Raw genomic sequence first — 16367 nt, 5'->3', positions numbered from 1 at the left:
ATAGAGAAAGCATTTGACAAGATTCAACATCTATTTATGATAAAAGCTCTCAATAAAATGGGTATAAAAAGAAAGTACCTCACCATAATAAAGGACATACATGACAAACACACAACCAACATCATGTTCAATGGTGAAAAACTGAAAGCTATCCCTCTAAGAACAGAAACAAGACAAGGATGCCCACTTACACTACTCTTATTCAACATAGTATTGGAAGTCCTAGCCAGAGTAGTTAGGCAAGAAAAAGAAATAAAATGTATATAATTGGAACAAAAGAAGTAAAACTGTCATTATTTGCAGATGACATGATTCTATATATAGAAAATCCTAAAGAATCTACCAAAAAACTATTAGAAATAGTTAACGAATACAGTAAAGTTGCAGGGTACAAAATCAACATACAAAAATCAGTTGCATTTACATACACTAACAATGAACCTGCAGAAAGAAAAATCAAGAAAATAATCTCATTTACAATAGCAACAAAAAGAATAAAATACCTAGGGCTGGCCCTGTGGCTTGGTGGTTAAGTGCGCGCGCTGCGATGCTGGTGGCCCGGGTTCGGATCCCGGGTGCGCATCGAGGCACCACTTCTCCGTTCATCCTGAGGCTGAGTCCCACATACAGCAACTAGAAGGATGTGCAGCTACGACATACAACTATCCACTGGGGCTTTGGGGGGAAAAAAATAAAATAAATAATAAAGAATAAAATACCTAGGAATAAATTTAACCAAGGAGGTGAAAGACCTATACACTGAAAACTAGAAGACATTATTGAAAGAAATTGAAGAAGACATAAAGAAATGGAAAGATATTCTGTGCTCGTGGATTGGAAGAATTAACAGAGTTAATCCATATTACCCAAAGCAATCTACAGATTCAATGCAATCCCAATCAGAAGCCCAACAACATTTTTCACGGAAATAAAACAAAGAATCCTAAAATTTATATGGAACAACAAAAGAATCCAAATAGCCAAAGCAATCCCGAGAAGAAGGAACAAAGCTAGAGGTATCACAATCTCTGAATTCAAAATAGACTACAAAGCTATAGTAACCAAAACAACATGATACTGGCACAAAAACACACACAGATAAATGGAACAGAATTGAGAACCCAGAAATAAAACCACACATCTATGGACAGCTAATTTTTGACAAGGGAGCCAAGAACATACAATGGAGAAAGAATTCTCTTCAATAGATGGTGTTGGGAAAACTGGACAGCCACATGCAAAAGAATGAAAGTAGACCATTATCTTACATCATACACAAAAATTAACTCAAAATGGATTAAAGAATTGAATGTAAGACCTAAGACCAGAAAACTCCTAAAAGAAAACATACGCAGTATGCTCTTTGACATCCGTCTTCGGAGTACCTTTTTGAATAACGTGTCTCACCAGGCAAGGGAAACAAAAGAAAAATAAACAAATGGGACTATATCAAACTTAAAAGTTTCTGCGCAGCAAAGGAAACCATCAACAAAACGAAAAGAAAACCCACCAACTGGGAAAAAATATTTGCAAATCATATATCTAACAAGGGGTTAATTTCCAAACTATATAAAGAAATTATACAATTCAATAACAAAAAAACGAAAAACTCAATCAAAAAATGGGCAGAGGACATGAACAGACATTTTTCCAAAGAAGATTTACAGATGGCCAAGAGGCACATGAAAAGATGTTCAACATCACTAATTATTTGGGAAATGTAAATCAAAATTTCAATGAGATTTTACCTCACACCTGTCAGAATGGCTACAATTAACAAGACAAGAAATAACAAGTGCTGGAGAGGATGTGACGAAAAGGGAACTCTCATACACTGCTGGTGGCAATGTAAATTGATGCAGCCACTATGGAAAACAGTTTGGAGATTTCTCAAAAAAATTAAAAATAGAAATACCATATGATCTAGCTATTCCACTTCTCAGTATTCATCCAAAGAACATGAAAACACTCATTTGAAAAGGTATATGCATCTCTATGTTTATTGCATCATTATTCATAATAGCCAATAACTTGAAAACAACCTAAGTGCCCATCAACAGATGAATGGATGATGTGACATACATACACAATGCAATACTATACAGCAAAAAAAAGATGAAATCATGCCATTTGCAACAACATGGATGGACCTCGAGAGCGTTGTGCTAAGGGAAATAAGTCAGACAGAGGACAAATACTATATGATTTCACTCACATGTGGAAGATAAACAAGCAAACAAACACATAGATACAGAAAACAGATTGGTGGTTATCAGATAGGAGAGGGATGGAGGGAGAGTGAAAGGGATAAAGGGGCACATATGTATGGTGATGGATGGAAACTAGACTCTTGGTGGAGAACATGACACAGTCTGTACAGAAGCTGAAATATAATGATGTACACCTGAAACTTACACAATGTTATAAACCAATGTGACCTCAATAAAATAATTAAAAAAATTTTACCCATGTGTATATGGATCCCTAAACCATGTATTCTTTAATTTTCCTTTTTTAAAGTATTATTTTAAAATGGTATCATACTGTATGTAGTCTTCTATGACTTGATTTCTTCACTCAACATCATCTTTCTAAGATTCATCCGTATTACTATGTGAAGCCATATTACATTTAGTCATGCTGTGTAACTATGACAATTTCTTAATCCATTCTCCTGTCAAATAACCATTGGCTTGTTTTCAGAGTTTTCTAATTACAAACGATGTTACTATAAACATTTTTTGTTCATGTATGCTGGTGTAGATGTGCAAGAGTTTATCTAAAATCAATACCTAGATGGAATAGGTGGGTTGTAGAAGATGTATGCATTCAATTTTGAACTTAAAAGTTTTTTCCAAAGGGAGTGTACTGATTTACACTCCCACCATCTGTATGTTAAAGTTCTTATTCCTCCACATACTTACCAACATTTTGGATTGCCAGACTTAATTTTACCAAACTAATTGGTGTAAAATAATATCTCACTGTAATCAATGATATATTGTTATGATATATAATTATATATTACAATGACATAATCTAATGAGATTTAGCATCTTTTCCATACGTTTACTTGCCATTCATATCTCCTCTGAAATGTTCACCATCTATTTTTTCAAACACTTTATTTTTTCTTATTGAATTATAAAAATTCTTTGCATACTCTGGATATTAACACTATGCCAATTTTATGTCTTGTGAATATCTTCTCCAAGGATATAATTTGTCTTTTCATTTTCTTTTCATACTTTTAATTTCATTATAATCATTTATTAATCTTTTATTTTATATATGGTTAACATTTTTTAGTTACGTTTAAGAAATTCTTCCCTGGGCCGGCCCCGTGGCTTAGCGGTTAAGTGCGTGCGCTCCGCTACTGGCGGCCCAGGTTTGGATCCTGGGCATGCACCGATGCACCGCTTGTCCGGACATGCTGAGGCCGCGTCCCACATACAGCAACCAAAAGGATGTGCAACAATGACATACAACTATCTACTGGGGCTTTGGGGGAAAGAAAAAAAAAAGGAGGAGGATTGGCAATGGATGTTAGCTCAGAGCCGGTCTTCCTCGGCAAAAAGAGGAGGATTAGCATCGATGTTAGCTCAGGGTTGATCTTCCTCACAAAAAAAAAAAACAAAAGAAATTTTTCCCTATACCAAAGTTATAAAAATATTATCTTATATTTTATTTTAAAGTTTTAAAGTTATGCCTTTCACATTTGTCTTCTATGCACCTGTAATTGATTTTTATATATGGTATGAAGTAGAGACCCAATTTCATTTTTTTTTTAGTACAGTTAATCAATTGTTTCAAGACCATTAATTGGATAGACCACTTTTTCCTAATGTTCTGCAATGCCACAATAGTCCTATAGCAAGTTTCCACATATGTCCCAGTCTGTTTCTGGTTTCTCTAAGCTATTCTATCAGTCAATTTATCTCTCTCTGTACCACACTACCTTAATATAATTAGACTTTTCTATATAGCCAAGATAACATTTTCACAACTATAATAGAAATTCCTTAATATCATCTAATATCCAGTTCATAAACCACCCCCCCTCAACTCGCTCTCAAGATGTCTTACAGCTGGTTTGTCAAAAACAAGATCTAACCCACGACGTCACATTGCATCTGGTTGTTCAGCTGCTAAGTCTCTGTTAAACACTTTTTCATGACACAAACTGGTTGACTTGTCCCACAACATGTCTCATCTTCTAGATTTAACTGCTTCCTTGTGGTACTATACAGTTTATTATACATCCCCTGAATTTCCTGAAAAAAATCAACTGGAAATTAGATCTAAAGATTTATCTGGATTCAAATTAAACACTTTTAGCTAAAATATATTATAAATGAGGCCACGTGGTTCATATTGCATCACAGCTGGAGATTATATAATATCTGATTCCCACCAAGGACCACTGCACTGGGGTGGTGACAGTGCCACCTCTCCATTGTATATTGTTCCTCAGCTTTTTTCAAAGGGAATTTGTGTGGTATTACTTTAGCACCATTCAAGTGCCCAGCTCATTTTAAACAATTCATCTAATATTTTTAACACCAAGTAATACTCACTGTCTGAAACAATAATCTGATTAAGGATTGTGAAATGGTAATTTTCTGATTCTAGATTTTTCTGAACTTGGTGTAGGTGAATGTTGCCAAGGTGGGCAATAGGGACCTTGTGCTCCAAAAATTGTGGTATGTATTTTTATCTGCCTGGCAGAACACTGCCAGGGGCCTGGCACAGAAGTTGGCTATTGTTTCAACCCCATCAACCTAAAGCAGATTCCCAAGAAGCCTCTGTCAAAAGAATTTAAGGTCAGAACACATTTTTCTTTCTTTTCTTTTCTTATTGCATTCAAGGAAATCTCTGTCAGATCACTGGCTGACCATGGAGGTAATGGAACAGAGACTTCAGGATGGTGCATGACAAGATTCTGCATGATATTTTGTTTTGCAAAAATAGTTTGGAAAAGTCATTAAACAGCCTTCAAAAAGTAACAGCAGAAATCCCAAGGGAGGGGGAGATTCTGATTTCCAGAGTCAGCACATCACAATATTCACAATGTCCAGGATTAAAGGCATACAAATAAACAGGAAAATATGGCCCACTTATAGGAAAAAAGAATTTGAAAGAAACCATCCCTGAGGAAACAGATGCTGGACTTACAAAACAATAACTTTGAATTAACTGTCTTAAATATACTGAACAGCTAAAGGAAACTCTAGACGAAGAACTAAAAGAAATCAGAAGAATGATGTATGATTAAGTAGTGGATATCAATAAAGGCATAAAATTATAAAAATGAACCAAATAGAAATTCTAGAGCTGAAAAGTATAATAGCTAAACAATTACATACAATATTGCATTGAAAAGCACAATAGCTCCTCTGGTGTTGAGCAAGAGGAATTCAACAGCAGATTTGAGAAGGCAGAAGGAAGAATCAGTGATCTTGGAGATGGGGCAATTTAAACTACACAGTCTGAGGAGCAAAAATGTAAAAAGAATAAAGAAAAATGAACAGAGCCTGAGGGATGGATGGGGTACCATCAAGCATACCAACATACACAAAAGGGAGTGTCAGGAGGAGAGAAGAGAAACAAAGAATATTTTAGGAAATAACAGCTGAAAACTTCACAAATTTGATGAAAAACATGAATCTACACATCCAATAAGTTCAATAAACTCCAAAAAAAATAAATTCAAAGGGATCCACACTAGGACACATTATGATCCAACTGTCAAATGACAAAGACATAGAAAGTATCTTGAAAGCATCAAGAGAGAAGCAACTTGATATATATAAAGGAGCTTCATAAGATTAACAGCCAATTTCTTCACCAAAAACCATGAAGGCCAGGAGGCAGTGGGGTGACCTATTTAAAGTGCTAAGAGAGAAAAAAAAAAAAACTTTAATCAAAATTCTCTGTTTAGCAAAACTCTCCTCCAAAAATTAAAGGACAAATTAAGACATATCCAGATAAACAAGAACTGAGAGAGTCAGTCTCTGCTAGACCTGTCCTGTTAAATGTTAAAAGGGAGTCCTTCAGGCTCAAACGAAAGGACACTAAATAGTAACTCAAAGCCATATGAAGAAATAAAGAAGACTGGCAAAAGTAGCTACATAGGCAAATATAAAAGCCAGTATTATTATAACTTTTGTTTGTAACTCTTCTTTTTGTTTCCTATATAATTTAAAAGACAAATGCATAAAACAATAATTATAAATCTATGTTAACAGGTACACAATGTATTAAGATATAATCTGTAATAACGCAAACATGAAGGCAGATGAAGTGGTATAATATCAGAGTTTTTTGTATACTATTGAAAATAAGTGGGTATTAATTCAAAGATTGTTATAAATTTGAATCCCCATGGTAACCACTAAGAAGATGACAAAAAATATAGAGGAAAAAAAAAAGTGAGAAGGGAATCAAAATAGTATACTAAAAAGTTCAATTAAATGCAAAAGAAGGCAGTAATGGAGGAATTAAGAAACAAAAATATGGCACATAGAAAACAAATAGCAAAATGTCAGAAGTCAGTCCCTCATTATCAGTGATTACTTTAAATGTAAATGGATTAAACTCTCCAATTAAAAGGCAGAGATTGGCAGAATGGATTTTAAAAACATGATCCAACTCTATGTTACTTAAAAGAGACTCACTTTAAATCATAATTCAACACAAATAGGTTGAAAGTGAATGGGAAAAAAACAGATATTCCATGCAAATAGTACCAAAAGTAAGCTGAAGTAGCTATACTATACCAGAAAAAATAGATTTTAAAACAAAAATCATTACAAGAGACAAATAAATTATATATTAATAAACAAGATCAATCCATAAAAAAGACATAACAATTATAAACATATATGCACCTGAAAACAGAGCCGCAAAGTATATGAAGCAATAACTGAAGGGAGAAACAAGTAGTTCTACAATAATAGTTGGAGACTTCAATACCCTGCTTCAATAATGGATACAGTATCTAGACAGATCAACAAGAAAATAGAGAATTTGAACACTATAAACCAAAACTAACATACACATAACACTCCTCCAACAACAGCAGAATACACATTCTTCTCAAGTGCACATGGAACATTCTCCAAAATAGGCCATATGCCTGGCCATTAAAATAAGATTCAATAAATTTAAAGATTGAAATCATACAAAGTATCTTCCCCAAACATAAAGGAAGGAAGCTAGAAATCAACAACAGAAGGAAAACTGAAAAATCTGCAAATATGTAGAAAGTAAACAACACACACTTAAACAACCAATTAGTTCAAGAAAAACTCATTAGGGAAATTAGAAAATACTTTGAGATGAATAAAAACAAAAACTCAACATTCCAAAACTTATAGGATGCAGCAAAAGGAGTGCTCAGAGAGATAATCATATCTGTAAATGCCTATATTTTAAAAAGAAGAAAGATTTCAAATAACCTATCTTTACAAATTAAGGAACTAGAAAAAGAGGAACAAACTAAACTCCAAGCCAGAGTAAGGAAAGAAATATAAAGATTAGAGCAGAGATAAATGAAATAGAGACTAGAAAAGCAATAGAAAGAATCAACGAAAGCTAAAGTTGTTTCTTCCAAAATATCAAGAAAATTGACAAACCATTAGGCAGATTAAGAAAAAAAGAGAGAAGACACAAATAACCAAAATCAGAAAGGAAAGTGTGGACTTTACTACAGAATTATAGAAATTAAAAGGATTATAAGAGAATTCTGTGAACAATTGTGTATCAACGAATTAGATAACCTAAAGGAAATGGAAAAATTTCTATAAACTTACAAACTTCCAAAACTGTCTCAAGAAGAAATAGAAAATCTGAACAGATCTATAACAATTAAATAAATTGAATCAATAATCAAAAATCTCCAAACAAGAAAAGTCCTGGACAAGATAGATGGCTTTTCTGGTGAATTCTAACCAAACACTTAAAGAATAATTGATACCAATATCACTCAAACTCTTTCAAAAAACAGAAGAAGAGGTAACATTTCCTAATACATTCTATGAGGGCAGCATTACCAAAGCCAGACAAAGATACCACAAGAAGAGAAAACTACAGGACAATATCCCTACTGTTGATACTATCAACAGAATCAAAAGGCAACCACAGAATGGGAGAAAATATTTGCAAATCATATATCTGATAATGGTCTAGTATCCAGAATATTTAAATAACTCTTAAAATTCAACAATAAAAAGACAAAAAATTGCCCAATTACAAAATGGGCAAAGGGCTTGGATAGACATTTCTCCAAAGAAGATCTACAAATGACCAACAAACACATGAAAAGATGCTCAACAACATTAGTCATTAGAGAAATGTAAATCAAAATCACAACGAGATACCACTTCAAATACATTAGGATGGCTAAACCAAAAAAAAAAAATAATAAGTGCTGGCAGGATGTGGAGAAAGTGGAACACTCATACGTTGCTGGTGAGAATGTAAAATGGTACACTCGCTGTACAAAACTGTTTGGCAGTTTCTCAAAAAGTTAAACATAGAATTACCATATGAACCCGCAATTCCACTCCTAGGTATATACCCAGATAAACCAAAAACAGATGTTCAGACAAATCTTGTAACAAATTTTCAAAAAAGCACTATTCACAGTAGCCAAAAGGAGGAAACAACTCAAACGGCCATCAAAGATGAAGGAATAAACAAAACGTGATATAGTCATTCAATGCAATATTATTCATCCTTAACAAAGAATGAAGTACTGATATGTACCACAACATGAATGAACTTTGAAAATACTGTGCTAAGTGAAAAAGGCAGACACAAAAGGCCACATATTGTATGGTTCCATTTATTTGAAATACCCAGAATAGGCAAATCCATCAAGACAGACAGCAGATTAGTGGTTGCCAGGGTTTGTGGGGAGAAGAGAATGAGAAGTAACTGTTTAATGGGTATGGAGTTTCCCTTTAAGGTTATGAAAATGTTCTGGAACTAGAGAGTGATGATTGTTGTGCAACATTGTGAATGTACTAAATGTAACTGAATTGGACACCAAATGGTTAAAATGTTGAATTTTGTTATATGTATTTTACATAATAAAACATATACATATAAAAGTTCAATGACCATATTCAAGCAGTAATAGTAACACCAACTTTGCTTATGATAATATTTCTAGAAATAAGAAAATTGGGAATCCATCTACAAAATATTTCAAAGTCAGTACAAAGTACTAAGCTTACTACCAAGACTCAGCAAGAGGGCAACGTATGAGATAGTCTGGACCTTTTCTTTCATGGCAAAGGTGAATAATTGATTTTTTTAAAAAAAGAATATTACAATAGTAAGAGGTAGCAAATACACGGAATTCATTACTCCCAAAGAAGTGCAAACTGATGATGTAAATAACTTCAAAATTATTTAAAGTGAAATATGATGGCGTCATAGTGACTTAAGGAAATTTGCAATGTTTTAAACATAATCTTTCAAGACTGATGTGAGGAAGAGACAGCCTTCCTTCCTACAACATATCCTTTGGTTCCATTAGTAGAAACTAAATATTGGGCAAGAAAAACTGTGGGACAATTCCACATAACAGTTTTTATATTCTTAACTCACTATACTTTTACAAGTTCAATCTGAGTCTTCACAACCTACTTTATCCCAAGCCTGTCTACAAAACATTTCATTGACAGATGTGGCTGGTGGTAGGTTTCCATTTTTAACAAAAGTTAGTTTCTTGTCTTAAGGATTGAGTTTGTTTGAAAATCTTTCTGTATTTTTTCTAATTATATTGGTGCATCCACTAAAATTCTGTTTTCATAACAACTACTATTCACAGATATCTATTTTTGTGTTATATGAAAGGAAAACTGTAATTTAGAAACACAATGGCACATTTTTAAAATATTCATTTATAAATGGGCTAGCTTTAAACCAATGAGCTAACTTGGAGAAAAAATGTTTACATTTTTGTTTCTTTTTAAAATTATACTAAAATTATTCAAAATCACTTATTTACTGTTAGGTTCAGAAAGCTTGCATCTGGTGGTGATACAGGTATCATGCCAATGATTAAGTTCTTGGATTAGCAGTGCTAATAATAATTTGTACACAGATGTTATAAAAAATAACCTCTTCTTATTCTAGTTATGCTTATTTTTATGTAACACACAAAACTGGGGATTTTTTTTCAAGTAAACAAATGATATTTACATTTTAAACCCAAATAAGTTTCTGGCTCAACTCCTACAAGTTGAAATCTACCCTCTGTAGTTATATCTTCTTTTTAAATCAATGACTACATTGAGTGTAAAGAATTTTTGTGCCAAACCAATAAACTTGTCAGAATACCCTAGGGAAAAAAAAGTGATAGGCTATATACATATTAAATAGTACAAATGAAGTATTGGCATACATCAATTCACTCATTCCTTAAGATAAGATCTGTTGCACATCTACTGTTTGTCAGGCACCAGACAAGATACTAATGATACAGCAGACAACAAATACAGTTCCTGTTCTCGAGGAGGTTACCCTGTTGTCAGGGTATTGAATATACTACTATTCAAATAACTAAATAATTTTGAAAAAAGTCATGGCATCCTTTTTTTCAGGTGATATTTTTAAACATCAAACATCTTTAAATTTACTTTGTAAAACCATTATTAAGACATGAAACATTAGGATTAAACCTAGCTACCAGAGTTTTTTAAGATAAAAGCTTAAACTTTGATAAAGCTGCCAAGACTTTGGATTAACCATTATAAACATCAATAATATTTATGTGAACCTGGGGAGTGCTCAGCAAAACTATATTAGTTAGGGCCTTTCATGCTGCAAGGAATATAGATGCACTGAGGTGATGCAGATTCATTGCAAGAATACGCAGGGAAGAAAGAAAACAGGAAACTGACTCAGCTGCTATACAACCAGACAACCAGACAACAACTGGAAGTGTAAAAATAGCTCCTTGTTGTTGAGGATACAACAGCAGTTTTAAAGCCCAAATAGCAGCTCTAATAACCAACTAGCTGCCTTGATAACATGTTTATCTAATGATCTCCTCTGTCTCAAGTATGTATTGCTTGTCTTACAGCAACTCTGCCATGTTTGAAGCCATCCTTCAGTCTTCTCTTTCTCACACACCACAACAAAACCATTAGCAAATCCTAACTGCTCTTGATTCAAAATATAGCCTGAGTCCAACCACTTCTCTGACCTCCACAGCTAATACCCTATTTCAAGCCACCATCATCTCTCTCCTGGACTACTGCCATCCCCTCCTAACCCATCATGCTACTTCCACTCTTTCTTCCTCCGCGAGTTTTCCACACAGCAGCCCAAGTTCTTGTTAAAGATATCATATCATGTCACTTTCCTGTTCAAAATCCTCCAGTGTCTTCCCAACACATTTAAAATAAAACAAAAGTGCCTCACCATGGTTTATAAGGCCTTATATAATTTGATCCCTGCATACTTTCCAATCTCATTAGCTAACAATCACATTACCTATCTTTCACTGCTCCAATAACATTGGCCTTCTTCTTGCTGTTCCTCAAATATGTCAAGCATGCTCCTGCCTCAAAGCTTTTCCACATGCTATTTTCTCTGCCTATAAATACTCTTCCCCAGATGCTCTCATGACTCTCTCCCTCATATCATCTGGATCTCTCTCTATTCAACTACCTCCTAAGAGAGGACTTCTTTGACCACTCGATCTAAAAAAGAACTCTAATCTCCTCTCTGATTTATTTTTCTTTCTGGACTTATCACTACCTGAAATAATATTATACAATTATTCTTTATTTATTGCCAGTCTCCCCAACTAAACCATGAAGGCAAACTTTTGTTCACTACTGCATCTTCAGCACCTTAGTATAGTGCCTGGCATATAGTAGATATTCAATATTTGTTTAATGAACTAATTACTTCTTGTGACTCAGTGTCCCACTGCCTGCCATTCTCTCTACTGACTCTGCTTCTCTTCGGCTAGAATTCAAAACTCCTGAGACAGACTCTCCTTGCCTGAGTCAATCACCATTCAATAGTGAGTATCTGTTCAGGTCAGGCCACCCAATAGGCAGCCAGGTGGCTGTCTTGGCTATAGTATCAATCCCTGGTCCACAGTCTCTAATGGCCAGAGTATCAAATGGCAAGGCATAAAACATGAAGCCTTATATTCAAGGAATCACCTGTGGCCATTTTCCTCAGGTTGTATAAAAACGTAATAGGCACTTAGCTTCTTGGACTCCTCTCTAACATAAAAATAACAGTAGATCCTTCTCTTTGATTATTTTCCTTCACTCCTTCTCTTACCACTAAGGGCTACAAATTTTCACACCACCTATTTCAGGTAACAAATAGGGCCAGACCTCCTAAAGAATTCCTTTCTTCTCCCCACCAAAACCTGATGCTATCTCTCTGTCTCTCTGACCAAACCCCTAACCCCACCCTTATTACTTCCCTTCATTTTCATGGGGGAAATTTTCTAATGTATAAATCCGTGTGCCATGGTGTGTTGTAGGTAATTTATTACCTTTTTTCTGAAGATTTTTTTTCATTTTAATAAGGAATCCTAAAGAAAGCAGAGCCTTAACCGAAGAGCAAGAACCTCTAATATGCAATTTTAGACAATATGATGATGATCATGAGGATAATGAATTGGAAAAGAATGGCCTTCCTAAAATCCCTCAAATGACTTCATTTGCATGATTATTGCTAGCCTATTTATGAAATTATCCCATTGTGTGCAATTCTCATTCATTCACACATTTGCTCAGTAAATACTATTGAATGCCTACTTTATTAGGGCACCATGCAGTGCTTCTGGGTCATAAATATGCTGCCCACAAGAGAATGGGCTTTCATTTCAACAGAAAGCTATCCTCCCTAATATGTTATTATTACATATTTATGGGAATAAATACATTGCTGAAACATGTTTTAATAGCAGCAATCAGTGCGGATCACTCAGACTTCTTTACTATGGAGCACTTGTTTGTAGGCAGTACAGATGTATTTCAAAATTATGAAATTTATGGGGGAAATTTTCCAATGTATAAATCCCTGTGCTATGGTGTCACTGCCAGTTTAGTCAAGAAAATTGCATCTTCTTCTGCACTTTACCCAACTTGCTCAACAATCTATTTTACTTTTCCTTAGGCCATAGCTATACCTAGCAATATTTACTAAAAGAGAGGAGTACCATGCTTAAGTATATACTTTTTATACAGATTTATTCAGAACAGATATAAACATTTCACTTAGGCTTCCGTAAATTTCTATTATATCCATTCATTTTGTTAATATAGCCAAAATGTGTTTTATTTCATAAATTAGTCAATCATTCCTAATTTTGATTAAAAGGTAATATCTCTTCTTTATAAAGATTATTTGAAAAATGTTCATTTTCACCAGCTTTAAAATTATCTCTTTAGCCAGTTTTAATGTGCCCTACAATATAGCCACAATATATTACATTACCATCTGCACTAAATGCTATCCTCCCACTCTGCCTTGTTATTCTTACACCTAATCCTCTTTGTAACCCTTACACCTCCCACACTATCTATCCTAACTTCATAATTGTCAAAAAGGAAATGATCATTTTATCTCGCACACCATCACTTTCAGCAAATTTTCTCATCCTGGCAATGTGGCCTTTAATTCCAGCCAGCTGACTGTATAAGACCTTTCTTCTCATGCCATCGGTGGGATGACACTGATAAACTCTGCAGGTCTACTTTTCCAAATAGATGTTTGCTATGTTTTGCTTTGACTCTTAGACATATTGAACATATATATAACATTCTAATAGCCTCACGTTCACAGACTTTTTTATATCTCCACAACATTTTTATCTTCTCCTGAAATGACATTTTAAGATCAAATATCTAAGCCACTTAATTGGGAAACATTATGCTAATTAAGCCAAGGGTGTGGGTTCAAGTGCTATAATAACCAATTAGCTGAAAAAAAGCAAAATTCTGCTTTAGGATCACAGATTATATCTCAATGGTGGGTAAAAGGCCCACCACTTCACCAATATCAGAGGAGGTGACCAAGGTGTATACCAAATAGTATGACACCATATTTGAAAAGTAATACATGTCCTATTGACACTAGGTTAGCACTGTCAACTCTAAATGCTCAGGACAATATATTACATGCATATAATTGCTACATAACATTAATTATATAAGCAAAATTAATTTGTGTAACATTCCTATCCACAGATACTTTTCTTTAAAGTGATGGGACAGATCTAATTCCATAAAATTGATCTGCAGCATACCCTAGAAGAAAGATCACTGGACTGGGAGTTATGAGACCTAACCTGGTTCTTGCCTCTTCTTTCAGTCCCAAATGGTAATAAATTAAGCCAGATTGTACCAGAGTGTGGAAAAGGCAGGAAAAATGAACAACTCTCTAAAATTCTTCTGCCTAAGGTGTACAAATCTACTATGTCTAAATAGTGGAGAGAAAGAACATTGGAAATCCCTCATAGTCCAAAATGAACTAAGAAAATAAGGAGTTTGCCAAGGAAGTTAGCAGTCAGTGTTAATAAAGGGAGCCATACAGGGATATATTCCTTCATATCTACAGAGCACTTACTATGATTCAGATATTTTGCCAGACAGAGGCAATAGAAATGAGCATAGCAGTGTCTCCCAAAATGGGTCTATGGCCCCAGGGAGTCTGAACATGTATTTTCTATGAAATTTTTTTAAATTTTATATCTTCATTTCCATGTTGACTTTTAAAAATTATTATCAGCATTTTACCTATCGTCTGAATGCTTGCCTTCCAATAACATTACAATGTAATTTTGGTGCCCATGTTTGTTTTTTCCTTTACAATTAGATTGGTTCCAAATAATCACCTAATATGACAGCATTACACTTGTAATGCCCTCTCCAACAAGCAGTGTTTCAAAAGTGAATATGAAGCAGTTTTTCAGATACATTTACCTTACAATGTCTGTCATTCTTCCTCTCCTGCTCCACCCAACATATTTGCTGTCTTAAATCTACTTTAAGGATTTCTAGCATTTGCGATATTGCTGGTGCCCACCATGAAACGACTGCAATGGCTGCTAAAGGTACTACCATCCATTGATTCTAGAGCAACCAATTTTTAAGTTGTCCGAGAAGTGTCATGTTCCCACTCTGTGCCATGCTTTGACACCTGAGCCCAAGTAGTGCTACTTGTGCCCATATACTCAGAGAGTCTCTCATGAAAGCTTCTTCTGCTACCACATGCAGCTTTCTTCTCCCCAGAATTGGATATGAGTCCATTGAGCCAGGTTATGGAACCAATACCTGAGACAGACAATATACTATTCCATTACATGCTTGCTTTGCACTAATTCAAAATCCTCTTTTCCTCAGAAAAAAAAATTTTTTCAAGCAAAATTACTTCTGGTGGCCCTCTGATCCAGTTCACAGGACATGTTGGAACATATCTGAATCCTTACTAAAGTTCTGTGTGGCGTATCTTGCCTCCCTCCGGCCCCTACTCCCCAGAATCCTATTATGAGGCAATGAAAACCATTCTGGGGAAAAATGCAAGCTAAAGTAAGAAATAGGGAGGCACAAAGAACTAAGAAAACCTTAGTGTTCAAAGGAAAAGGGTAATTCTCAATACACCATGTTTCCAAACTTACCCTCCATAGACCTGTGAACGATTCCTACCGTGACTGGTGGCCACTAAGCAAAATTTGAAAAGCCATTTAAGTTCATTGTAAGACATTGGGACACAGAAGGCACTATTTGATTGTCTTCTAATGGAATATATCACTAAGGGAAGAGAGGGATTCTCCACCACTTCACCACAAACTACCATTCAGCTCTGTGGTATACCAGGAGAGGGGACCTAAAAGGACAGTAGCAATGTCCAATAGGAGACTGAGGGACCTGGCAAGAAATACTAGGTTTCTATTTTAAGAACACATGTGAAAGATCATCTGGAAAGTTTGAGACTACCAAGGTCCTTCATAAGAAAGTGGGCACAAAAGCCAATGAAATTTGGGTAATTAGTTCTAATTCGACCCTTTGAGAAAGTCAGGTTACAATAATAGCTACCATTTATTCAGTGCCTACGAAGAAATATATGGGACAGACTTACACTAAAAAAAATTACTAGTTGTTTATTTGAAATTCAAATTTAAATGGGTAGCCTGTATTTTTATTTGCTAAATCTGGCAATCCTAGGAACTTGTGATAAACACAGAGATGCACCACCCAGATCCCCCTTCTAGGAAGGACTTGCTACCCGGCAACAAGGAAAATGGCACAAACTGTCTCCAGCTGTTCGCTCCATCAAGGTCTGCCTCAGCTGCAGAGAGCTACCTCTCAAGAAATCAT

The sequence above is a fragment of the Ceratotherium simum genome, chromosome 9, assembly GCF_057802395.1.
Source record: "Ceratotherium simum simum isolate JZ-2026a chromosome 9, ASM5780239v1, whole genome shotgun sequence".
Taxonomy (NCBI): Eukaryota; Metazoa; Chordata; class Mammalia; order Perissodactyla; family Rhinocerotidae; genus Ceratotherium; species Ceratotherium simum.
The sequence above is the reverse complement of the archived record's forward strand: the minus strand, read 5'-3'. Positions refer to the sequence as shown.